The 22,059-nt window shown below is 47.3% G+C and overlaps 1 protein-coding gene and 1 pseudogene across 2 annotated transcripts in view; both read right to left on the reverse strand.

The window, feature by feature from the left end:
- Alpl (alkaline phosphatase, biomineralization associated) overlaps nucleotides 1-20,972 on the reverse strand; it is a 53,972-nt gene extending 33,000 nt beyond the window's left edge. For both annotated transcript variants that reach the window (XM_004850506.4, XM_087215653.1), the window contains exon 1: nucleotides 20,844-20,972. The gene's annotated coding sequence lies outside the window, so the exon portion shown is untranslated. The remainder of the gene's footprint in view (nucleotides 1-20,843) is intronic.
- Nucleotides 5,086-5,259, reverse strand: LOC147827262 (U2 spliceosomal RNA; annotated as a pseudogene).
- Nucleotides 20,973-22,059: the final 1,087 nt, after the last annotated feature.

Below are 22,059 nucleotides of genomic sequence, written 5' to 3' on the forward strand. Positions count from 1 at the left end.
GCAGTCACAATGACTTCCGAAGAAAAATAAGCCCATCAGAGAAACTACTGCAATCAGCTGTGTGAGAATGGAGGCAAAAGGAATGAGGAAAGGCCAGGTGTGGTGGCTCATGTCTGTAATCCCAGCACTCAGTAGGCTGAGGCAGGAGAATTGCCGCGAGTTCGAGGCCAGCTGAGCTACATGGGGAGAACTTGTCTCAAAAAAAAACAACAAACAAAGGTGGGGATATCAGTGATGCAAAACAGTATGCAAAAATGTTAAAAGACTACTGTGGAAATATTCAATATGAAAAACTGGTTGAAATAACCAATAGGTAGAATAAATAATAGAGAGGATCCAGGTGTTGAAGAATGAAATAGGGAACCAGAATATCAGTTGGAAGGACTTCTCCAGGAGAAGTAGAGAAGGAATAAGAAACAAAAAGAGAGAAAAGCTAGAACATCAAGCCAATCTTACTCCATTAATTTGAGAGGGACCAATTATAAAAGAATCATAAACTTCTCCAAAGAAAGAAAGAAACAAACCACGCATAAAAGGTTATCATCATGATAGGCAAAGAATACTAACTCCATAAAAGAAAAAAATGCTAAGTTGGGCTTTATGAAAATTGACATCACTAAGGATTGGGGGTATGACTCAGTGGTGGAGCACTTGCCAAGCAGGTGTAATCCCCAGGGCTCAAGGGGGAAAAAAGAAAAGAAAAAAAGAAACTATATCCACCTGAAGATTCAGCCATAAATATTCAAGGATACTTTATTTATGACACCCTCAAACTGGACAGTTTAAATGTCCAGCAACAGATGAATGAACCAGCAATGGTGGTGTATTGATGTATGGAATACAACCTAGCAACACAAAGGAATGAGTGACAGTTGCAACAAATAGATGAATCACAAAATCATGATTAAGTGTTGGGACTGGGAGTGCAGCTCCGTGGTGGAGTGTGTGCTTAGCATGTACAAGGCTGGGTTTAAACCCCAGCACTGATAACATGAGAAGTAAAAATCTGGGCACAAAAGAGTACAAACCATATGACTCTATTGATATGAAAGTATAGAAAAGACTAATCTAATGTATGACAGGGAAAAGCCCAACAGAATTATGGCTGCCTTTGGGAGGCAAAACTGACTGGAAAGCTGGGTGTGGTGGCACATGCCTGTAATCCTAGCAATCGGGAGGCAGGAGGATTGCTGTGAGTTTGAGGCCACCCTGGATAGTGAATTCAGTTGAATAATGAGTTCAAGGCCCGGCTGAACTACATATTAAGACCCTGTCTCAAAAAAAACCCCCAAAACCCCAACAACAGCAACAACAAACAACTGACTGGAAAGAGGTATAAGGGAACTTGCTGGGTTGTAAAAATGATCTTTTGAGGGGCCAGGGATTTAGATCAGTGGTTCCACAGCCTGCCCAGCAAGCCCAAAGATCTGGGTTCGAGCCCTGGTACCAAAAAAACCCCCCAAAAAACAAAAATGATCTTTTGAAATCCTGCATTAAGGTCATGGTAAGGTCATGGTTACAAGGTCATGTGCATTTGCCAAAACTCACTCAATTAACACTTAAGATCTGTGTATTTTAGTGTGAAAAATTGCACTTCAACCAAAAAGAGATAAAAATGTAAATTTGAATATTGAGAAAATAGGAGATGCAGGAGAGAAAAACAAATCAATGGAGGAGATATTTGAAAAAAGAAAAGGAAGATAACCTTGGAACTAAAGAATGATGAAAGATCTCAGTTTGAAAGGACACAAAATATACCAGACAAGACATACAGGGAGGGAGGGCAGGGGAAGGGGAAAAAAATAAGAACAAGATACTCATGTAATGGTACAAGATCCCAATGATGTATGTAAATGTATTTTATATCTAAAATGTACCAATAAACTTAATGGGGGGAAAAAATTTAAATAATTATTTTTAAAAAAAACATACAGGGAAAAACCCACACTTAGACATATTTCAGTGATTATCGAAAGACAACAAGACGTTCTCAATGCCTAGAACAAAACAGATAACTTACAAAAGGAATAAATATCAAATTGAGTTAGCCAGAGTACCAAAAGGGGAAAATGAAATAAGAATTTTATATCCAGCTAAAGTGTCACTCAAATGTAAGGATAATATAAGTCATAGCATTCGAGGGCCTGGGTTTGTTCAAAAACCCTAGGGGCTGGGGATTTAGCTCAGTGGTTTTGCCGCCTGCTGTGCAAGCACAAGGACCTGAGTTCGATTCCCAGTACCAAAAAAAAGACAACCCTCTGCCTGCTCAAAAAATCCTTTTGGCAGAAACTACCCAAGTAGTAGAAATAAAGTCCACAGTAGGTACAAAAGATCTCTGCAGACTGAGCAAATAACTTAGTGAAGTTTAATTTTTAAAACACATAAGATAAAAGGAAAGAACAAGAAGAACACATAGTGTATCTTTAACAACTCAGAACAAAAACATCTGGACAAATTGAATGAGATGTCGAGGGCCTCTTGGTGAAGTGTGTGGGGTTAGAAGGAAGAAAGAGACTCAGACGATGAGAAAGTGCATTTTGTTCTGGGAGGGAAAAACCATGGAAAGTTTTAAAGTAATAAAGCATTAGAATGAAGCAGAAAAATCAGGAAAAATTGAAATGAAACTATCCATAAGGACATTCTTTTCAGGAACATGCACACATTTTAAACACTGATCACATATAAGGCCATAAAGCAAATCTCACATTCCAAAAGACAGATTTTCACATAACCCACATTCTGTAACCACAGAGCAATTAAGTTAGGAGTTAAGTTTTTAAAAGGACAAATAATTACTTTTATAAATAATGAGGAAACAGATCTTTTGCAACAGGGAAGGGGACGAAAAAAGAACAAAGATGTGTGACATGCATGCACTAACTCCCCACACGGAACACAATCTGTGTGTGCTGCAAACACGTGCTAATAAAAAATTAAAAATACACAAAAAATCCTAAATAACTCATAGATCAAAGAACAGTCATGGTAGAAATTCAAAATTATTTAGACCTGAATGATACAAGAAGCCTTACATATAAAAAATTGTGTAACACTGCAAAGAAAGGTTAAAGATTAATGAGCTAAGTATCCAGTTTAGAAAGTTAGAACAAACAGAAACAAAAGTAAGGAGATTATGAAGAGCAGGAATCAACAAAAGAGAAAAAGAAAACACTTTACAGAAAAGATCAAAGCCACAAGTTGGACCTTTAGAACTGTGGCGATGTTGAGAGAGAGAGACAGAGAGAGAAAGGAGAAAACATGATTATTATGGAAATGAGTCTAACAAGAAAATGTTATAAACAATCTTATGTCAATAAATTTTAAAATATAGATTAAATGTACATTCTTAAAAATATAATTACCACAACTGACTAAAGAAGACATAAAGAACCTAAATAAAGAAATTAAAGTAGAAGTTAAAATCTTTCCACAAAGAAAACAGGCTAAAGTATTTTTTTTTGGTATCAGGGATGGAACTCAGGTCCTTGCACTTGCAGGGCAAGCAGCAGAACCACTGAGCTAAATCCCCAACCCCTGCCTAATTTTTTTTTTTTTTTTTTTTGGTACCAGGGATCGAACTTGGGTCCTTGCACTTGCAAGGCAAGCGACGGAACCACTGAGCTAAATCCCCGGCCCTGGCTAACGTATTTTTATAGGTAAATTGTACCTTCAAGAAACAAGTTATCCCAATTTTATCCAAACTTTTGCAGATAACAGCAAAAGGAAAACTACCTCTAATTCTATGAGGCCATTGTTACAAAGCCAGGAGAGCACAAGCTGATGTAATAATTCTAAACACACTATCAGAGAATTGCCAAATATATGCATAATAAGCACATTAAATTTCTCTTAGTCATGCAAGGTACATAAAAGGTTTAATATTAGAAAATCTATTATGTAATCAGCCACATTAACAGACTTTAGGAGAAAAACCATACAATCATCTCAAGATGCTGTACATTTTAAGGCATTTAATATATTCAAACAAATTAAGAATTTTTAAAAAGCACTTAATAAATTTGAATAAAAGAGTTTCCCTAACTTAAAAAAATTTATTTAAAAACTTTAAAATTTTTGGCATATTGGGAAACATTAGAACATTCGCTCTAAAATAAAAAATGAGGTAAAGATATCTAGTACTATCATTTTCATTTAACATTGTAGTAGCAGTCCCAGACAGTGTAAAAAGAAAACAAGGTTAAAAGAATATAGGTTTAGGGGCCGGGGATTTAGCTCAGTGGTTTCACTGCCTGCTGCGCAAGCGCAAGGACCCGAGTTCAATCCCCGGTACCAAAAAAAAAAAGAATATAGGTTTAAAAAAAAACCAAAATCCCAAGGGCCAGGTATTTAGCTCAGTGGTTCTGCTGCCTGCCTTGCAAGCGCAAGGTCCCAAGTTCAATCCTCGGTACCAACAAAACAAAACAAAAACCCAAAACTACACTGTGCATGGGAGGCTGAGGCAGGATGTTCACAAATTTGAGCTCAGCTCAGGCAATTAAATGACTTAGTTGGACCCTGTCTCAGGAAGGAAGAAAAAGAGAGAGAAAGAAAGAAAGAGAAAGGGGTTGGGATGTAGCTCAGTGAAAGCCCCTTGGCCCAATCCCCCCCCCCCAAAAAAAAAGGAAAAAGGAAAAAGAAAAAAAAATTATTATTTGTAACTGATTACCCACATAGATTCTATAAAGAATCGCAAGTCCTTCAGAAAATTATCTTGAGAAGATCAAAATGTAGCCAGGCATATAGCCACACACCTGTAATCCAAGCACTCTGGGAGGCTGAGGCAAGAGTACTGCAAGTTGGAGACCAGCCTAGGCAATTTAGCAAGACCTTGTCTCAGAATAATAAGTAAATAAAGAAGACTTGGGATGTAGCTGAGCATTCTCTTGATTCAACCTCCAATACTGAAAAAAAAATTTTTTAAATCAATTGCATTTCTCATTTCTTTACTTTGTGGGACTGGGGATTGAACTCAGGACCTTGAGCTTTCGAGGTAGGTGTGGCACCACTGAACTAAATCCCCAGCCCCTCATTTCTTTACTTTAGGGTTAGTAAAAAACATAAGAAAAAATAGGTATATAAATGGGGAAAAATTGAATTGGATCCTGTTTATGCCTTACACAAAAATCAATTAAAGTCTTACATGTGAAAAAGGAAACATTTAAACATTTAATGGAAACTACAGGTGAATAGCTCTCTGGTTTTGGTGTATGGCAGATTTAGATACTACACTTGATCTTAGCCAAAAGGCTGAGAAGCAATAGGAGTATGGCAGATTTAGAAAGCACTATTACATTTAAAAATTACTAAATCACATTACATCAAATCTTAAGAGTTTTAGCTTATCCAAACCATAAGTAGACTGAAGAATATAAAGAACTATTGCAAAGCAATAAACAAAGGGTAGTTGGGCATGGTGGCACACGCCTGTAATCTCAGCACTTGGGAGGCTGAGGCAGGGGGATTTTGGTGAGTTTGAGGCCAGCCTGGGCTACACAGTGAGCTCAAGGCCACTACAAAGTGAGATCCTGTCTCAAAAACAAACAAAAAACAATAAACAAAGGATAAAAAAGGACAAATACAAAAATGGGCAAAAGTCATATCAAAAGTGGATTCTTACATACTCTCATACACTTATTCATCCTGATTGGTGATTGGGGAGTTGTACATCATGTCTACAATGAGAAATCACCTACAATGAAAAATCACTCATCATTTGATCTACTACATATTGTGAAAGATACAAAGAAACATTGCTTCTTACACATTGCTAGTGGAGATATAAACTGCTACAATGATTTGGAAAACAATTTGGCTTTATCTTGTAACACTGAACAAATTTTCACATACCTCATGACCCAACAATTCCATTTATAGGTATCAAGAGAAAATTTCTATCCCCATTCCTGAGGAAGCTGCACATGAATACTGAGATGCCTTTTCCACACTAGCAAAAATCTTAGAACCACCAAACACTATCAGTGAGAAAATGAATGCATAGGGGTTGAAGGTGCAGCTCAGTGTCAAGCACTTGCCTAGCATATACAAGGCCCTGGGTTCCACCCTCAGTACTGCAAAAGACAAACAAAACAAAACAGAAACAGAAAAATTGTAAAACAGTACTCCAGCAGAATATTACGCAGCAGAAAATAAATAACACATGCAACCATATGGATTAATCTTAGAAATGTAAAAGCAAGTAAAAAAAGCAAGTTCCAATAGATTGTCTAAGCATAAAACTCCTTTATAAATTTAAGTATATATTCTGTACATATATACTACATGTAGATTTTTTTTTTTTGTACCAGGGATTGAACTCAGGACCTTGCGCTTGCAAGGCAGGTGGCAGAACCACTGAGCTAAATCCCTGGCCCTACATATATAATACATATACAAATGATTTTCTTTTTGGTACCTGGGATCAAACTCTGATCCTTGCACTTGTGAGGCAGGCAGCGGAACTACTGAGCTAAATCCTCCGCCCCACAAGTGATTTTAAATACTACTCAAAATAGACAAAGAGAATGAGAAACACCTTATATATGATATGTATCTTCACATATAATATGACTACTAACAAAAAACAAAATTTCAAAAGTACTGATCAAAACAAAAAGGCAAGAAATGGGCCAGGGATTTAGCTCAGTGGTGCCGCTGCCTGCCTCACAAGCGCAAGGTCCTGAGTTCGATCCCCGGTACCAAAAAAAAAAGGCAAGAAATGAGTAGCCCTTGATTCAGGATGGTGGGTGTCCCATATTGAAAGGTGGGAGGGAAGGATGGAAAAACCCAGAGAAAGATGTGAATTATTGTCAGTGTTGTAGTTCTGGTATGGGCTGATGGTTCAGGGATGTTCTGAATTTATTTATTTTTATGGTACTGGGGGTTGAACCCAGGGCTTTTTTTTTTTTTTAAGGTACCAGGGATCAAACTCGGAACCTTGTGCTTGAGAGGCAGGCAGCAGAACCACTGAGCTAAATCCCCAGCCCAAACTTAGGGCTTTTTGTGCTGAGCTACATCCCTGGCTCATTTTTATTATTTTTGTGTTGAGACAGGGTTTTGACAAATCACTAAGTTACCCAGACTGGATTCAAACTGACCAGCTCCCCAGTGTGCGGGAATTACAAGCGTGCACCACCACACCGACTTGAATTTGTTTGTTTGTTTATTTATTTATTTGGGTATTTATTTATTTGTTGCAGAACCGGGGATTGAACTCAGGACCTTGCTCTTGCCAGGCAGGCACTGGTGCCACTGAGCTAATTCCGGCCCTTGAATTTATTTTTAATAAATAAAAAAAAGACGGCAGGGGCCCCAGACGGGGGTGGGGGGGGGCGGGCATTTAGCTCAGTGGTTTTGCCACCTGCTGCGCAAGCACAAGGACCCAAGTTCGATCCCCGGTACCAAAAAAAGAAAAAAAAAGATGGGGCCATTTATGAACCAGTGATGAGTGCTCAAAATGGGATCATGATGAATCCCTTGTCAGCTCCCACACCTATAAAATAACAAAAAATAAAAACATGCAGAAAATATTGAGATTGTGCCAGGCACTATAAAAAGTGCTTATGTGAATCATGGCTCCCCAAGTCCTTAACTATCTTACCATCTCAATCCATCACTGCCCCTTGTTTGAGTCAACTGTAGGGGATCAATCATGTGAAACCCACCTCTCCATGACCCCCAGCCAGGCCCCTGCCAGGCTCTAATTTCCAAGACAAACAGTAAGTGCTTAATAAGCATCCACCTTAATCTAGAGGGGGCACAGGAGATTGACTGGCTGGTGCTGAGTATGCCTAGATCTAGTAGTCATCATCCGGCCACTGCCCAGCGACTTTGGGAGCATGACTTTCCCACCCGGCTTCAATGTCCCCTGTGTACCTGGACGGGGCAACAGTAGCAACCCCCCCCCCCGCCCAGCTATTCCTGCTCAAGCAGTTTTTCAGGGCTCATCCAACCACTGGGAGGCCCCCAGCTCTGCGCTGTGCCGCTAGGCCCTGCTCCCACTCATTCCTCAGGCTCAGATTCTCCACACCCTGGTCTGGTGCACCGTGCTGCCGGCCCCACCCTGCCACACCCCGCCCCGGGCACCACATTCTCTCCCCCAGTCTTTTCCTTTGCTGGTCCCTGCCTGGAACACTCTCGCTCCAGGGCTTTGCCTGGCTCCCTCCTCTTGTGTGCCATACTCTGTCCCCAGCCTCTTCTCTCCCCAGCACTCATCAGTGTCTGAACCAAACTTCTCTTGTCTGTCTCTTCTGGGACCATAAAGCATCAGAGAGACCAGGACTTCATGTTGTTCACCCCACAACCCAACACCTGCAACCATCCCTACCTAGTGAGGAGGCTCAAGAAATACATATTTCCTTCCCTTCTCCCCTGAAATCCTTGGCAGCTAGCATGCCCCAGGTAGAGGTAGGTGGGCTCTGTGCTTTCCTTCCTCCTGTCCCACAAGCACTCTGCAGAGTTCTGTGTCCCTGACCACTACCTGACACCAAGAGCTCTTCAATGGCCAAATGGGGCCACATCTGTGAATTCCAGCACCCAGCCCCGGCCAAGGAGGCTGCTGGCCAAAGAAACGTTTGTTGAATGAATAACTGAATGAGAGGATCTCCTCTTGCATGCATCTTTCCCTCTTTCTGACTGTTTCTTCCTTTCTCTGCCCTCACAGGTGCCAAGACACTGGCACTCAGGTGAACTGCCAGGAAAGGCCACCGGGCAGGAATTTCCTGGCACAGGGGCACCTCTTCCTTCCCACTCCAGGAATGAGGGGACAAAGCCCAAGGCCAGGACTGCCTCCATCCCAGAAGTCAAGTCTGGGGCCTGCCCCAGCACAGCCAACAGAGCTGGCATTTTCACTGGAGTTTGCCCTGGACAGTCGGAGCTTGTCACAGGATGCAGAGGTTGGCAGGCTTGCCCCAGAGGGGACTTGTACAGGGAGCCCTGCCTGGCCAGGGCTGGTGGGAAACACTTGCGTACTCCAATCATGCAGCTCCCCAGGAGGAAAGGATGTGTTTCTGTAAGACTGAACAACAGTTACTCCATCTTTGTAATAGGCCCCAACTTTCTGCTTCTGTTACAGATCACCAGGTAGACATCAAGTTCCAGAGATGTGTTTGTTGTTGTGCCAGGAAGGTCTGTTGTGGGCATAGTGTTCTGTCTGCTTGCCTACTTCCCCTGCGGTCTGTTTTATCTCTCTCCTCCGCTTTTGTATTTCTGCTTGCCAACTTCCCCTGCGACCCCCTATAAAAACAGCTTCGGACTCTGAGCCAGTTGCCTCTCTAAGCTACTTTGCTTTGGGAGTGCCATCTAGCCAGACGAATAAAGGTCTGTTTTACTTTCCAACTTGTCCGGTGTGTTCCTTCCTGGGTGTTCTTCGCTGCAGTCAGCTCCTCGGAGCATTTGGTAAGGCCCTCGGTCTTACATTTCCTTCCTGAGGGGGAAGCAGGGCAGGCCATCGTTGGGCAGCAGTTGTTGAAAGAGGAAACTTGAGAGCAGTATCCTCACCCAAGCCAGCACCTGGAGATGCCCCACCCCAGGAAGACTCTGAAAGCTGAGAAACTCAAGAGGGCCAGGCCCACGGCCAGAGCCCTGGATGGAGGCTGAGCCAGTCCCCCATTGAGGTCCCTGAGGTAGCAGCAACCTCGGCCGGGCTAATTGCTGGCCTCACCCTGACCCTGGCCCTGGAGTTACCAGGACGGCTCTGCTGTGTCCCCCACTCTTCCTCCATTGCACTCCAGCTCATCAGGCAGGGCCTCAATGATTCCCCTGGAGCGTCACAGCTGATTCCTGCTGTTGGCGCAACTCCTGACTGGCCTGTGCCTCTGGTTCACACACACACCAAGTTGGCCTCTGGAAGAACCAACAGGTTCAAGAAGAGTTTACACATCTGGCCTGCAGAGATTTATCTAGTGTTTATTAAGTGATTATGGGCCCAGAGTCTGGAGCCAGACTGCCCAGGTTCAAGCCTGGAAAACCACTTGGGGCTGCATGACCTTGGACATGTCCTTTCTGGTCCCCTGTAAACCAGGGATTCCAGTGTCCGCCCTTTTCGGAAAGTTGGAGGACCATATGAGAAAGGACACGTGAAATATTCTGCAGGCCACACTGTGCATCGTGCTTCAGTGAAGAACAACACTTACCATTATCAGTAAACAGGTAAGGGCCGAGGGAGGAGCCAGGCCTGGGAGTGAGGGAGGAAGGGTCCCAGTCTCTGGATTCAAACCCCAGTCCCACCACCCACTGGCACTGAGACCTGGGCAAGTGTTGTGTTTTATATCTAGATGTCCCTTCAAAGCCCCATGCACTCACAGGTGGGGTTTGGGGAAGTGATTGGATCATGCGGGCATGAGACTCATTGGTGGATTAGTCCACTGATGAGTTTCAAGCTGAATGTGGTATTGGAAGGTGAAGCCTGGTCAGAGGAGGTAGTCACTGGGGGTGTGTCCTGGGAGGGTCTATCTCTCTCCCCCACCTCTCTTGATCTCTGTCTGTGTCCCACCACCTTGCCATGAGCTCTTCCTCCTCTGCGATGCCCCTCTGCCATGCCACCCTGCCTTGGAGCCAGGAAACCTCTACAAACTATGAGCCAAAATAGACCTTTCCTCCTTAAAGTTGTAGGTGTCAGGTGCTGTGTCTTAGGAACAAGAAGGGAACAATGACAGCAAGTTACTAACCTCATCCAGCCTCCATATAATACAGATTACACAGTCTCCGACTGGGGCTGTGCAGGCCTCCCCCATCTTGGAAGGGTGTAGTCCAGGTCCTGTTGGCCTGGGCAGGACCAGGGAATTAGGGAGCTGACACATTCTGGGGCTGTCCTAGGCAGAGGGAGGTGACAGATCATCTCTCTTCCTAGAAACCTCTCTCTGGGTGCAGCCTCAAAATGTGCTATGGCGGAGGCCCAGGGGAGACAGGGGTTGCTCCACACCCATGTGTGCCTACACACCAGCTGCCTGCCAAGGGCCAGCCCAGCACAGCCACAGGAATTCCCGGCAGAAAGCTTCCTGAGTCCTACAGGAGGTGGCTGGGGTGCACACCCAGGTCCGCTGCTTACTAACCATCCCTAGGAAAACGAGCGCATATCCGAGCCTGGTTCTTCACCCACAAGCAGGAGCTATGAGCACAGCACCTAGCTCCCGGAGCTGACAGGAGGGTTCAGTGAGTGACCGTAATGCTCATAGACAGTGACCACTGCAGCAGTGCTCAGGACCCTGTCCTTTCTTCTCTCAAGGCTCACCTGCCTTGCTCCAGCAGATGGGACTCCCTTTTGCAGCGTCTACACAGGGCACGACTGCTGCCTGCTCCTCAGGTGACAGTCACAAGACCCACCGTGTGCTCCATGCCTGATGAGGCATGCTACATTCTTGGTGACGTTTCACAGTCCGAGGCAACATGACCACTTGTCTCACTTACTCATGTCCCTGTGTGTTCTGACCCCTGGCTCGGGGGCAAGGCTCTGGGTTACAGGAAGAGGTCTTGGCAGGGGTCCCATATGATGCTACTTGGGATACTTGTATCCTGGGAGACATTAAAATATTTGCAACTGTGAAACCTAGGGGACATGTACTTAACCCCTCTGAGCCTCAGCTGCAAGGAGTAAATGAATAAATCTATGTGAAATGCTTAGAACAAAGCCAGGTCCATGACATAGCTAAAACTTAAACATATAGATACATATATCAATTATTCCTGAATACCTCTGATGGAGCTATTATTTGACACGTGGGGAAACTGAGGCACAGAAATTACACAGGTCATACAACTCTAAGAGATGTTACTTCCTGCAAGTATTCATCCATTCAATGAATATGTATGAAGCAACTGGGCATAGTTGTGCATACCTGTAATCCCAGCACTCAGGGAGGCTGAGGCAGGAAGATTGAAAGTCTGAATCCAGCCTGGGCAACATAGCTAGTGAGCTGTCTTCGTTACTTTCTTGCCTCAAAAAAAAAAAAAAAGGGCTGGGGATGTAGCTCAAGTTGAAAGCCCTGGGTTCAATCCCCAGTACCACCCAAAACAACAATAGAAATAGAACCAAATGAAAAAAAAGAAGAAATTAAAGTTGTTTGGGACTGCAGGTACTGTGAACAAAAGAGATAAAAATCCTGGTCAGAGGTCTAACACTGGAGGAATTCATACCTGCATAAAGGCCTGGGCCACCAACAGGGATACCCACCCTCTCAAGGAAACTGGCTTGTCCTGCTGCCAATCACGGACAAACCTCTTCGGAGCTGGTGACTTAGGTGGAGAGGAAGACAGCCGTGGAGGCTGGGAAGAAGGGCCAGGCCAGGTGACAGCCTTCATAGGTTGTTCCAGGTGACTGTACCCAGCTGCTGGACTGAGGAAAACCCTGCCAGGTGTGCAGTCTTCCATCAGCTCTACAGTCACTAAGTACCTGCTAAATGCGGGCATGCCACGCCGTGAGACACAGACCCACAGGTGCTCACACGCGGGCACTGCCCTCCAGGAACTTCCACTCTGTGCCAGCCACCATGTGCATGATCAGGTTACACAGGGCTCCAGATCTCAGGGCAACAGCTAGAAAAAACTGCCATGATGCCAGCTGGCTGTGCAAGCAGGGACTCAACTGCAGGGGACAGGCAGGCATTTCCCAAAGCTGGGATGCAAGAGGCTGGGGTAAATCCTTGGTGGAATCTTTTGGCCGGGGACCCTGACCCCAGTTTGAGGGCTGCTTTTGCTATCGATTTGCCTCCTGAGCCTCAGTTTCCCCCTTGCAAAGTGAGGATAGTAGTTTATTGGGTTACTTTAAGGTTCAGTGAATTCATGAATAAGAAATAGCTTTAAAAACTGAGAAGTAGCTGGGCGTGGTGGTGCACACCTGTAATCCCAGCACTGAGATCATAAATTTGAGCCCAGCCCGAGGAACTCAGCAACTTAGCAAGACCTTGTCTCAAAAGTTTTAAAAAAGAAATACATGAAAATAGAAAGGATTGGGAATGAAGATCAGTGTCAAAGCTCTGGGTTCAATCCCCAGTACTTAAAAAAAAATCCTGAAAAGTGTGACAGGAGCCTCGAATTGGAGTCTGGGTATGTTAAAGTGACTTGTCCAGGGTCTCAGGGCCTAGTAAAACAGGAAGTGGAATGGCTCTATCCAGTTTATTGGGGCGGGCCCAGCCTCACTTCAACTGAGACAACATCCCCACCCCAAACTCCCCTCGGCAATCTGTTCAGGCTCAGGAAACCGGTAGGGACTCTGTGACCCAGCCTCTCCACACTCCCTCTCTGAGTCTCAATTTTCTAACCTGCAAAAACAGAGATGCTATTTGCATTGCTGTCTCCTGTGAATAGGGGGGATGCTCTGAGCTGGGGTGCAATCAGTGGTAGAGCACATGCTTGGCATGCATGAAGCCCTGGGTTCCATCCCAGCAGAAAAACCAGGAAGGCTCTGTCAGTGGCAGAACACTTTTCATGGGCAGAGATCACAGTCATGACTGAGAAATGGTGATGGGGACTGAGGGAGAGCAAGCCAGAGCTTGGCTGTCTCCAGGCTGAGCTGGACAGATGTGAATTCAAACCTCAGCTCCTCCACTTGCCTGGTATGGAGACACAGGTGACATACTGCCGGAAAACTGGGCTGTGAGAAGGATTAGCAGATTGGCTGGCAGAGTGGCTGAGTATAAGACAAATATACAGCAAATGTTGATCTCTCTTACTGCTATTATTATAATAATAGCAGACTAGGACAGAGTCCCTCCAGCTTTCCAGACCAGGAAGACCTAGCAGTGCTGTGACACTGAGCTGAACACCCCCTGGGACTGTCCCTTCACCACCCTCCATCTGCGTAGTGACTAAATCTGATCTGGTTCTGTCAGGGCCTTTCATCCTGCATGCCAATGCTAACTAGTTGCTGATAGCGGCCTGGAGCACCATATTGTATTTGGAAGGTGCTTCAGAGTGAAACAAGCAGTGGTTGATTAGTGATGTCTAGCATGGGTGTAGGATGGGAGTGGTAGCTACATGCCACTCATGAACTAGGGAAGTACTGAGGCCTTGCCTCACTCACATAAGGAATTGGGCAGGAAAACCACAAGCCCAGAGAGGGAAGGGAACTTGCCCAAGGCCAAACAGCTTGAAACGGCAGGGCTGGGATTGAGACCCAGGCTCTCTAGGTATCTGAGAATGCTTACTTCTAAGACTGTCACTGTCTTCTGGACTAGAAGGGGCAGTGTCCAGGCTGAGACCCATTGTCTGGGAGAATAGATACCACTGCCCATGAAGAAGTGCCCGTGTTGGCCTCCTCCTCCTGAGCATCCCACTCCCTCATTGTGAACTCCAGAGACAGATGAAAACAAAGTATTAAGCCAAGATCCTGAGGCCTGTACCCAAACATGCACACTTGAGTCCAGATGCAAATCTGGGCAGGAGAGCATGAGACCTAAATTAGGGTCTCACTTGCACTTTCAGCTCTGTGACTTCGAGAAATTTACTCAATTTCTCTGAGCTTGTTTCCTGCTTTGTAAAATGGAGAGAATAACAAGTTAAGCACAATAAGATCTTTCCAAGCAATTACCTTAGTTTCTGACACAGAATAAGCCCTTTAATATTAATTATAAGGATGGGTCAAGGGGAAAACAACAACAAAACTGAATTTTATTTGTTTTTTAAATGCTCAAGTGATTAAGGCAAAGGCTTGAACATGTCATTGAGAAGAGCTTGTTTATTTTTGATATCTTGAGGGCCAGGGATTTAGCTCAGTGGCCCCGCCCCTGCCTTGTAAACACAAGGCCCTGAGTTTGACCCCCAGTTCTTGGGAGGGGAATTTTTTATTTTTGGTACCGGGGATTGAACTCCTGTCCTTGTACTTTCGAGGCAGGCGGCAGAACCACTGAGCTAAATCCCCAGCCCTTTTTTTTTTTTTTTTTTAAATCTTGATAGGTTAACTGATCTGAACTACAAATTACTGAATTAGAATATTTTGAAATAAATAAGGAACTTCGGGGAAGACAGCCGATGTCATTCATGTCACAGAGAAGGAAGCAACCTCGAGGAGGTAGATCAGCAATGGCACAGGAAAACGTGTGCTTCTCACTTCCTAGCTGGGGGAGTTTGTGCCCCAGTTTCTCCATCTGCAATGTAGGGGCTAATGGCACCTACCACGGGGCTGTCATAGGACCAAGTGAACAACCTCAGGCAAGGCCCTCAGCCCCATACCAAGCCTGTCAACGCTAGCAATTAGTCATCCTGGGTGAGGTGGGGTGAGTTCTTGGCACTCGGTGAGACAGAGGAAACACAGCAGCAGAGAAAATGCTCAGAAGGAATGGGGAGGGGGCTGGGACTCAGAATCAACGGAGATGCTTCCTTCCCAGACTGGTGACAGCTGAGGATGTGATTCACTCTAGGTAGTAAGAGACAGGCAAGTCCCAGCAGGGTCAGGCAGAGGGACAAAGAGACAGATGGTCCCTGAGAGACCAGGCCTGTGGCAGCTCAGGGACAATCACCAAAAGGCCCAGAGGTTTCTAGGACAGAGACCCGAAGCCTCACTGGGCAGTGGTGACAGTGCTCAGTGCCTCACTGCTGCTTTACCAACAGAAAGTGGTGGCCGGAAAAGGCAATAGAGTGACCTAACATACTTCATAGGGGGCTGGCAGGTATGTGGGACCCTGGGTTTGACCCCCAGCACCACCAAACAAACAAAGCCACAAGGTAGAGCATTATAAAGTCACATTTGTGGTTTTTCAAATACAAGCAATTTGCTTTGGCCACTTACACACTTCTTTAAAGCCCATGAAATGTTTGCTGAGCTCTGTCCAGCAGCTTGCAGACCTGGCTAGGTGGACTTCATTTCCTAAGTTGCAAAGTCACCAACTGAGATGTGGGAAGAGGAGGACGTGTCTCAGAAACAGGCCAGGGTGGAGAAGGGAGCACAGGATTGGGGGGCTCAGGGTCTCCCTGCAGGATCTCTGGAGTTTTATTCTCCAGAAATAACCTTCCAGCCTCCACTGTCCTCCCTTCTGTAGCCCAGGGCAGGGTGACAAAGGAGGATTGGAACCCAGCGTGTGCACCACCCTCTGAGCCTTGGTTTCTTCCATCACAGAGTAGCACAGTATGGAGGTGCTTCTGGGCCAGGACCCAGAGTCACTGGCAACACAACACCTTCCACTCAGGGCACATTTCTGAACTCCACAGGCTCACGGGGAAGGGGACCTGTGGTCACTGTCAGGGACTAAGACTCCTGTGGTTCACCTTGTGCTTCTAAGTGGTTCATTCTGGAGACAGTGTAGATGCTCACATCCCAGGCAGCTTTTCCAAAGTGCAGTATTTAGCTACCAGGCTTCATGGCCTTGCACACTGCCTTCAGGCTCAGAGGTGGAGATTCTGAGATGCACACCTCAATCACAGTGATGCCACCCCCGGGTAGGCCCTTTGCCGATTCCCTATCACCTCCCCAATCCTCGACACCTCAGGCTGGCATCCTTGTGCCCACTTTGCAACCCCAGCCTCCTACACTGCTTCATAAAAGATCTGAGGATGCTTTCGTGGACTCACAGCATCAAGCCAGAAACTGCAAACCCAGAAGGCACGTGATGCCTGTGAGGCGCAGTAGGGACTGTGGTAAAGGGGACAGAGCAGCTGCCATTCAGCCCTGGCACTGTGGCAAGGACAGAGCCTGATATGGCCACACCTCCCAATCTTTCAGCAGAAGCCAAAAACCCATGGTTTTATGTAAAATAAAACTGCCTAGTTTAACAACAGCAGCAACTAAACTGAAGTTTTTATATCACGAGAGGAGCCAACAATCCCTAGCCCTACTCACTGTAGCTCCACGAGGGCAGTGTGTGACCAACTGCCATGCCCCAGCACACAGTAGGCTGTACATGTTTGGGACCCAGTGAACTCAATTAGATTCATTCCAAGTCTTAGGGAAATGCCATCTCCCTTGACTTTTTTTTTTTCTTTTGTACTGGGGATTGAAACCAGGTCATTTGCACTGAGCTATATCCCACTCTTTATTCTGAGACAGGATCTCACTAAGTCACCAAATTGCCCAGACTGGCCTCGAACTTTCAAACCTCCTGCCTCAGCCTCTCAGAGTGCTGGGATTACATGTGTGCAGCACCATGCCCAGGTGTCTCTTGCTCTTATATATCGTGGTTTATGGATGAGGAAACTGAGGCCCAGAGAGGGAAAGTGACACAGGTAGTGTATCAACAGCTCAAGGACCTAAACTAACTCACACTACCTGCATCCTTCCTTGAACATTTAGTTCTTTGTAAAAACGAGATATGCCAAGGATGTGCTGCAGAAATGACACACACTAAACTCAGGGTGGCTACATTTGAAAGGTCACAGAGATGACTTCCTGGCCCACCCTGCCCTAAACTGGGTGCCCCTGGGCAAAACCCCTTCCCCCTCTGGGCCTCAGTCTCCCTGGTGTGCAAAGATGCCAGCTGGCAGGGCTGCAACAAAGGCCTCCCTGCCAGCTCGGAAATTCTAAGCATCTATGAGGTCTCCCCTCCAGCCAGTACTCTGTGGCCTCGGATGAACATAAAATAGTAATAATAATAATAACGGGAGGGCAACTGTGCACCAGCCAGGAAAGAACACTACAATTTTTTGTGAAACCTGACTCCTAGTTACTGGAATTCAGAGAGAGTGGTGGTAATATTCAGGGCAGTTTAACCACCATCCTACAGTTAAACAAAAACACATCTGGTTTAACTTCTTCTTCCTCTCCTCCCCCTACCCCATCCTCATCTCAAATTTTACCCCTTCATTTGAGAAGTCAAATGAAATGCAAACAATTGATTTCATGCCACAGTGGGGCTGAGTATTTCAGCATGGAAAACTTGAAGCGTGGAGTTTTTCTGGGAGCAATTATGAAATGTTGAGGAGTGGTATGGGAAGGCAGAAAAATATGGAGAGTATTCCTTGCCGTGAGCATTGTATAAGGATGCTGAGGGTCCTCAGAGGCAAAGTGACTGGCCCCAGGTCACACAGCAGGGGATTTGGATCCTTAAACAGTGTTTCCCCTGCTAGGCCTTTGGACCCTAAGCAAGGTCTTCACTTTGGCTCTCTTGGCACTCTGGAAACTGCCCAAAGGGAACGTTTACATTTCAAGAACAATCAACATAGATGAAGTCTCCCGAAGTTGGGAGACCACTTTCCATCTTTCTGGCTCCTCAGGCAAGCCTGCAAAGTATATATCATTAACCCATATTGCAGCTGAGGAACCCGAGGATCAGAGAGCAAAGTGATTTGCTCAGGGTCACACAGTAGTGTTGGGAATGAAGTTCCAATCTAGAGCTCCCAACTGTACTCTAAAAGTTAGGGCATCTTGGTGGGGGGGACATACACAAAAAACAACAAACATACCACACAGCCCAGCCCCAGTCTGCTAGTGAAGGCGACTGCGTCATGGTGGGAAGCTGAGTCAGCATTCCTGCGGCCACGTGGAGACCTCTGAGTGCTGGTTTGCAGCCCAGCTTGCTCGTGTTCCCTGCAAAGTCCCCTTGGAGCTCTAGTTTTGTATTAATAGGACCAGCCGGACCAATTTCAAGGTGAGAGCGCCAGGCTCTGCCATTGGATTCTGCCCCTTGGATTAAAAGGCCTCAAGCCCGGAGAGGGGTACAATGTGGAAATTGCTAGACTTGGAATTCTAGATCCCTGGGCTCCAGCCCCAGCTCCCAGATAGCATCTGTATCCTTGGACTAGTCGCTTCTCCGCTCCAGGCAATGTGAGGGTCACATCTAGCCTGCAGAGAATGTTGGGTATATAAGTCACAGGGCAGAACAGGTTGGAGTTTGGTCCCGAGCCGGGACACAGTGAGGTGCTAGAGGACTCACAGAGGTAACAGCTCCAGGGCTGTTCCCAGCTGGACCTCTGGGCTCCCGGCCCAGGCTGCATCTAGGATAGTAAGAGGTGGCATCTGAGTTGAGCAGGACAGCTGCGCACCATCCCATCACACAGCCCATCAGGAAGTGGGTAGGCACGGGCAAAGGTAGACGATGAGGTCACAGAGCTCAGAGGCAGTGTGACATAACCCTGCACACAGTCTCAGCATTGCACTTTCTGCTGAGAGTGGAGCCAGTGACAGCCAGCGTTTTCTTATACACAGACACCAGCTAAACCCTTTACACACCGAGATTCTAAGTGTCGGTGTAGGCATTACTCATAGTGAGACTTCACCACCAGCTTCAAGGAGGAGATTGAGGCAGAGATGGGACAGAACTTGTCCCAGGCCATACAGCTAGGCTGTCTCTTATTGAGACCCAAATATTGACAAATCAGTTTTGCACATGTATTGCATCTTCATTTTCTTCCTGGTGAATTGCTTCATTTCAATTCTACAGCGTCAATTTTGACATTCAACTTTCAAAGCCTGAAAAGTTTGCTGTACCAATGTTTGCCCCTCAAAGGGGCTTTTGTGTGTTTACTTTGCTGCAATGCTTCTAGTGCCCAGGACAGAGCTCAACACAAAGCTGATGCCTAGCTGCTAGCTGGGGTGAGTGTGTGTGTGTCTGTGTGTGTTTTACTTAGGAGGATTGCAAGTTCAAGCCCAGCCTGAGCAATTCAGTAAGACCCGGAGTCAAAATAAAATAATAAGAAATGGGCTGGAGATGTAGCTCAATGCAAAGGCCCTTGGTTCAATCTCCAGTAGCGCAAAAAAAGAAAGAAAAGGGGTCGAGGCTGTAACTTCGTGCTTCCTAGGTTCAATCCTATACTAAATAAATAAAAATGGGTAAAGTGGTTGCCTACCAAGCATGTAAGGCACTGGGTTCAAGTCCCAGAACAATACTAACAACAAAACTTGATGCCTAATAGATATGTGTGGACTGGAGGTAGTTCCCCCTCCCCCCCGTGTGTCTGTGTGTAAGAAAACGCTGGCTGTCGCAGGCTCCACTCTCAGCAGAAAGTGCAACGCTAAGACTGTGATCCTGGTCCTGCCACTTGCTTAAATTTTCTAAGCTTCAGTTTCCCTATTTGTAAAGTGAGACGATGCCTACTGGATGTTGGCACAAGCCCTGGCGCACAGTAGGCAGTTAATAAACAGGTGCTGTAATCTTCACTGATGTGGGGAGCCAAGCCACCTCCCTGCAGGATGGGCCTACCTGAGGGGTCTCTGAGTTTTCTCCACAGCCCAAGGTGCCTCTTAATCTCAAGGTTCTTCCCCTTTCAGTTCCCACAATGCCCAGAATCATTTGTGAAGGCCCCCGACCTCAACCCTATTAGGTGTTGGAAAAGGGTCCTAAGGGACCATGTGGATCAGCTTCCCCAGTCTCCGGCCCTTCCTCTGTGACCATGCCTTAACCCTTCCTTATCAGGACCAGGCAGGGCAATAGCCAGGACAGCCCACCTGCCCGGCGCACTCCCAGAGGGGTCGCAGGCTCCTTCAGCTTTGCAGGGTCCAGAGGTTTGCCCTTGGCTGCCATGCCACCTTCTCCCAGACAGACACCTGTGCTCGGATCTCCCTCCTTTGCCTCTTCTGGGCCGGGGATCCGAGCGCTGCTCCAGGCTCCGGGCCCCAACTACTTTAGCCCGGGGCAGCGCAGACCTGGAGGTTGCTGAGTGGTGGCCATGGGAGGGCGCCAGTCCCAGGCTGGGGGTCGAGGGACCCGGGCACAAGTGCCCAGCCCGAGGGAAGGAGACCCCAGAACTGCCACGCGGTCCGTTAGCTGCCGGCTTCGCGGCTCCGAGTCCAATCTCCAGCCCGCCCGAACCTCGGATGCGCGCGAAGACCAGAGAGGGACAAGTGGCTGGGGGCGGTGTGAGGGCGCGGAGGCCCTTGCTCTGCCGTTTGTCTTCAATGTCGCCTCCCGGGGCCAGGGGAGGACGCAGGGATCGATCACGCACTCTGAGGTCCCGGGGAGTCGGGGGACAGCGTCTGTCCTTACCTGAGCAGCACTTGCGGCGAGGGTCGGTCCTGGCACAAGTGGAGTGCGCTCCGTGAGCGGGGACCGAGGGCGCGGAGTGGCGGGAGCGCGACGCGGCCGGGCCACCTCCCCTGCTGGTTTATAAAGGCGGTCCCGGCGGAGCTGCCCGCCCCGCCCCGCCCCCGGCCGGAGCCCCGAGACCCGAATCCCTCTGTGGGTCGTGCGGCGCGGCCAGTGCTCCCCCTGCTGGGGAGCGGGACTCTCGGCGGGCCCTAGGGATGGCGGGCCGGCGGGGTGTCTGCGCGCCGGCCCGCGTGGCCCCGTTCCCTTCTGTGCTCGGCTGGCTGCCGGGGCTCAGCCCTCCCCCTCTCCGAGACCTTGTGCTGAGCTCTCGGGACCTCTGTGTGCGCTCCTATTTGTTTTTATCCTGCGTCTCTTTGTGGGCGTCCTTGTCCCTCTCTGCCTTGCCTTTCTGAGTGTCTTGTACCCATCTGGCTTCCTCTGGGTCTGTGACTCTCTCCATATCTAACTCTCCTCTCCTTGCCCCTCTTTCCTGCCTCGGGCCATGGCCAGAGGGAGCAAAGAGAGAACCCCCCCCCCCCAACAGGGGTAGTTTCCTCCCTCTGGTCCTCAGAGAGGGAAGCTGGGACTGTGCCCAGCCAGAGCCTCAGGACACGCCTGCCTCTGGGTGCCAGAGTGGGGGCAGGCACTTCCCAGGCAGTGAAGCCAGAAAGCCCAGGTTCAAAACTCTGCTCTGGTGACTTTGGCCAAGTCACCTGACCTCTGTGACCTCTGTGGACTGGACAGCCCCTCTTTAACTGGCCCGCATCATCTCCCCTGCCTTCTTCCTTGCCTCCTGGGGCAAGTCCAAAGAGACAGTGTTTGGAAAGGGCGCAGGAAACTAAAATGCTAGATAAATGAAGGAGGGGGAGATGCTTGGTGCTATAAGGCTGGTCCCCACTCCCAGGGGACCACCACCCACTTTCCTCTGAGGACCAGATAGTTTGAATTCTGTCAATTTCCTGCTAAGAAGTCCCCTGCTGTTTGAATGCATGGAAGCATGAGGAGCTCACTGCCTCCTATGTCTTAGGCCCTTGGGAAGAACTTGCACCTCTAACCCACGACAGCCAGAGATCTGAAGACAGAGACTTCGAGTCCCTCTGAGATCTGCCTTCCTTGGTATCTTTGTCCCACAATCACTGCAGCCTTTTCCCTGAAGGTCATAAGGAGGTGGCCC

Source organism: Heterocephalus glaber, unplaced genomic scaffold (assembly GCF_053883595.1).
Source record: "Heterocephalus glaber isolate CG9 unplaced genomic scaffold, H.glaber_assembly_v1.0 deba00001452, whole genome shotgun sequence".
Classification (NCBI taxonomy): Eukaryota; Metazoa; Chordata; class Mammalia; order Rodentia; family Bathyergidae; genus Heterocephalus; species Heterocephalus glaber.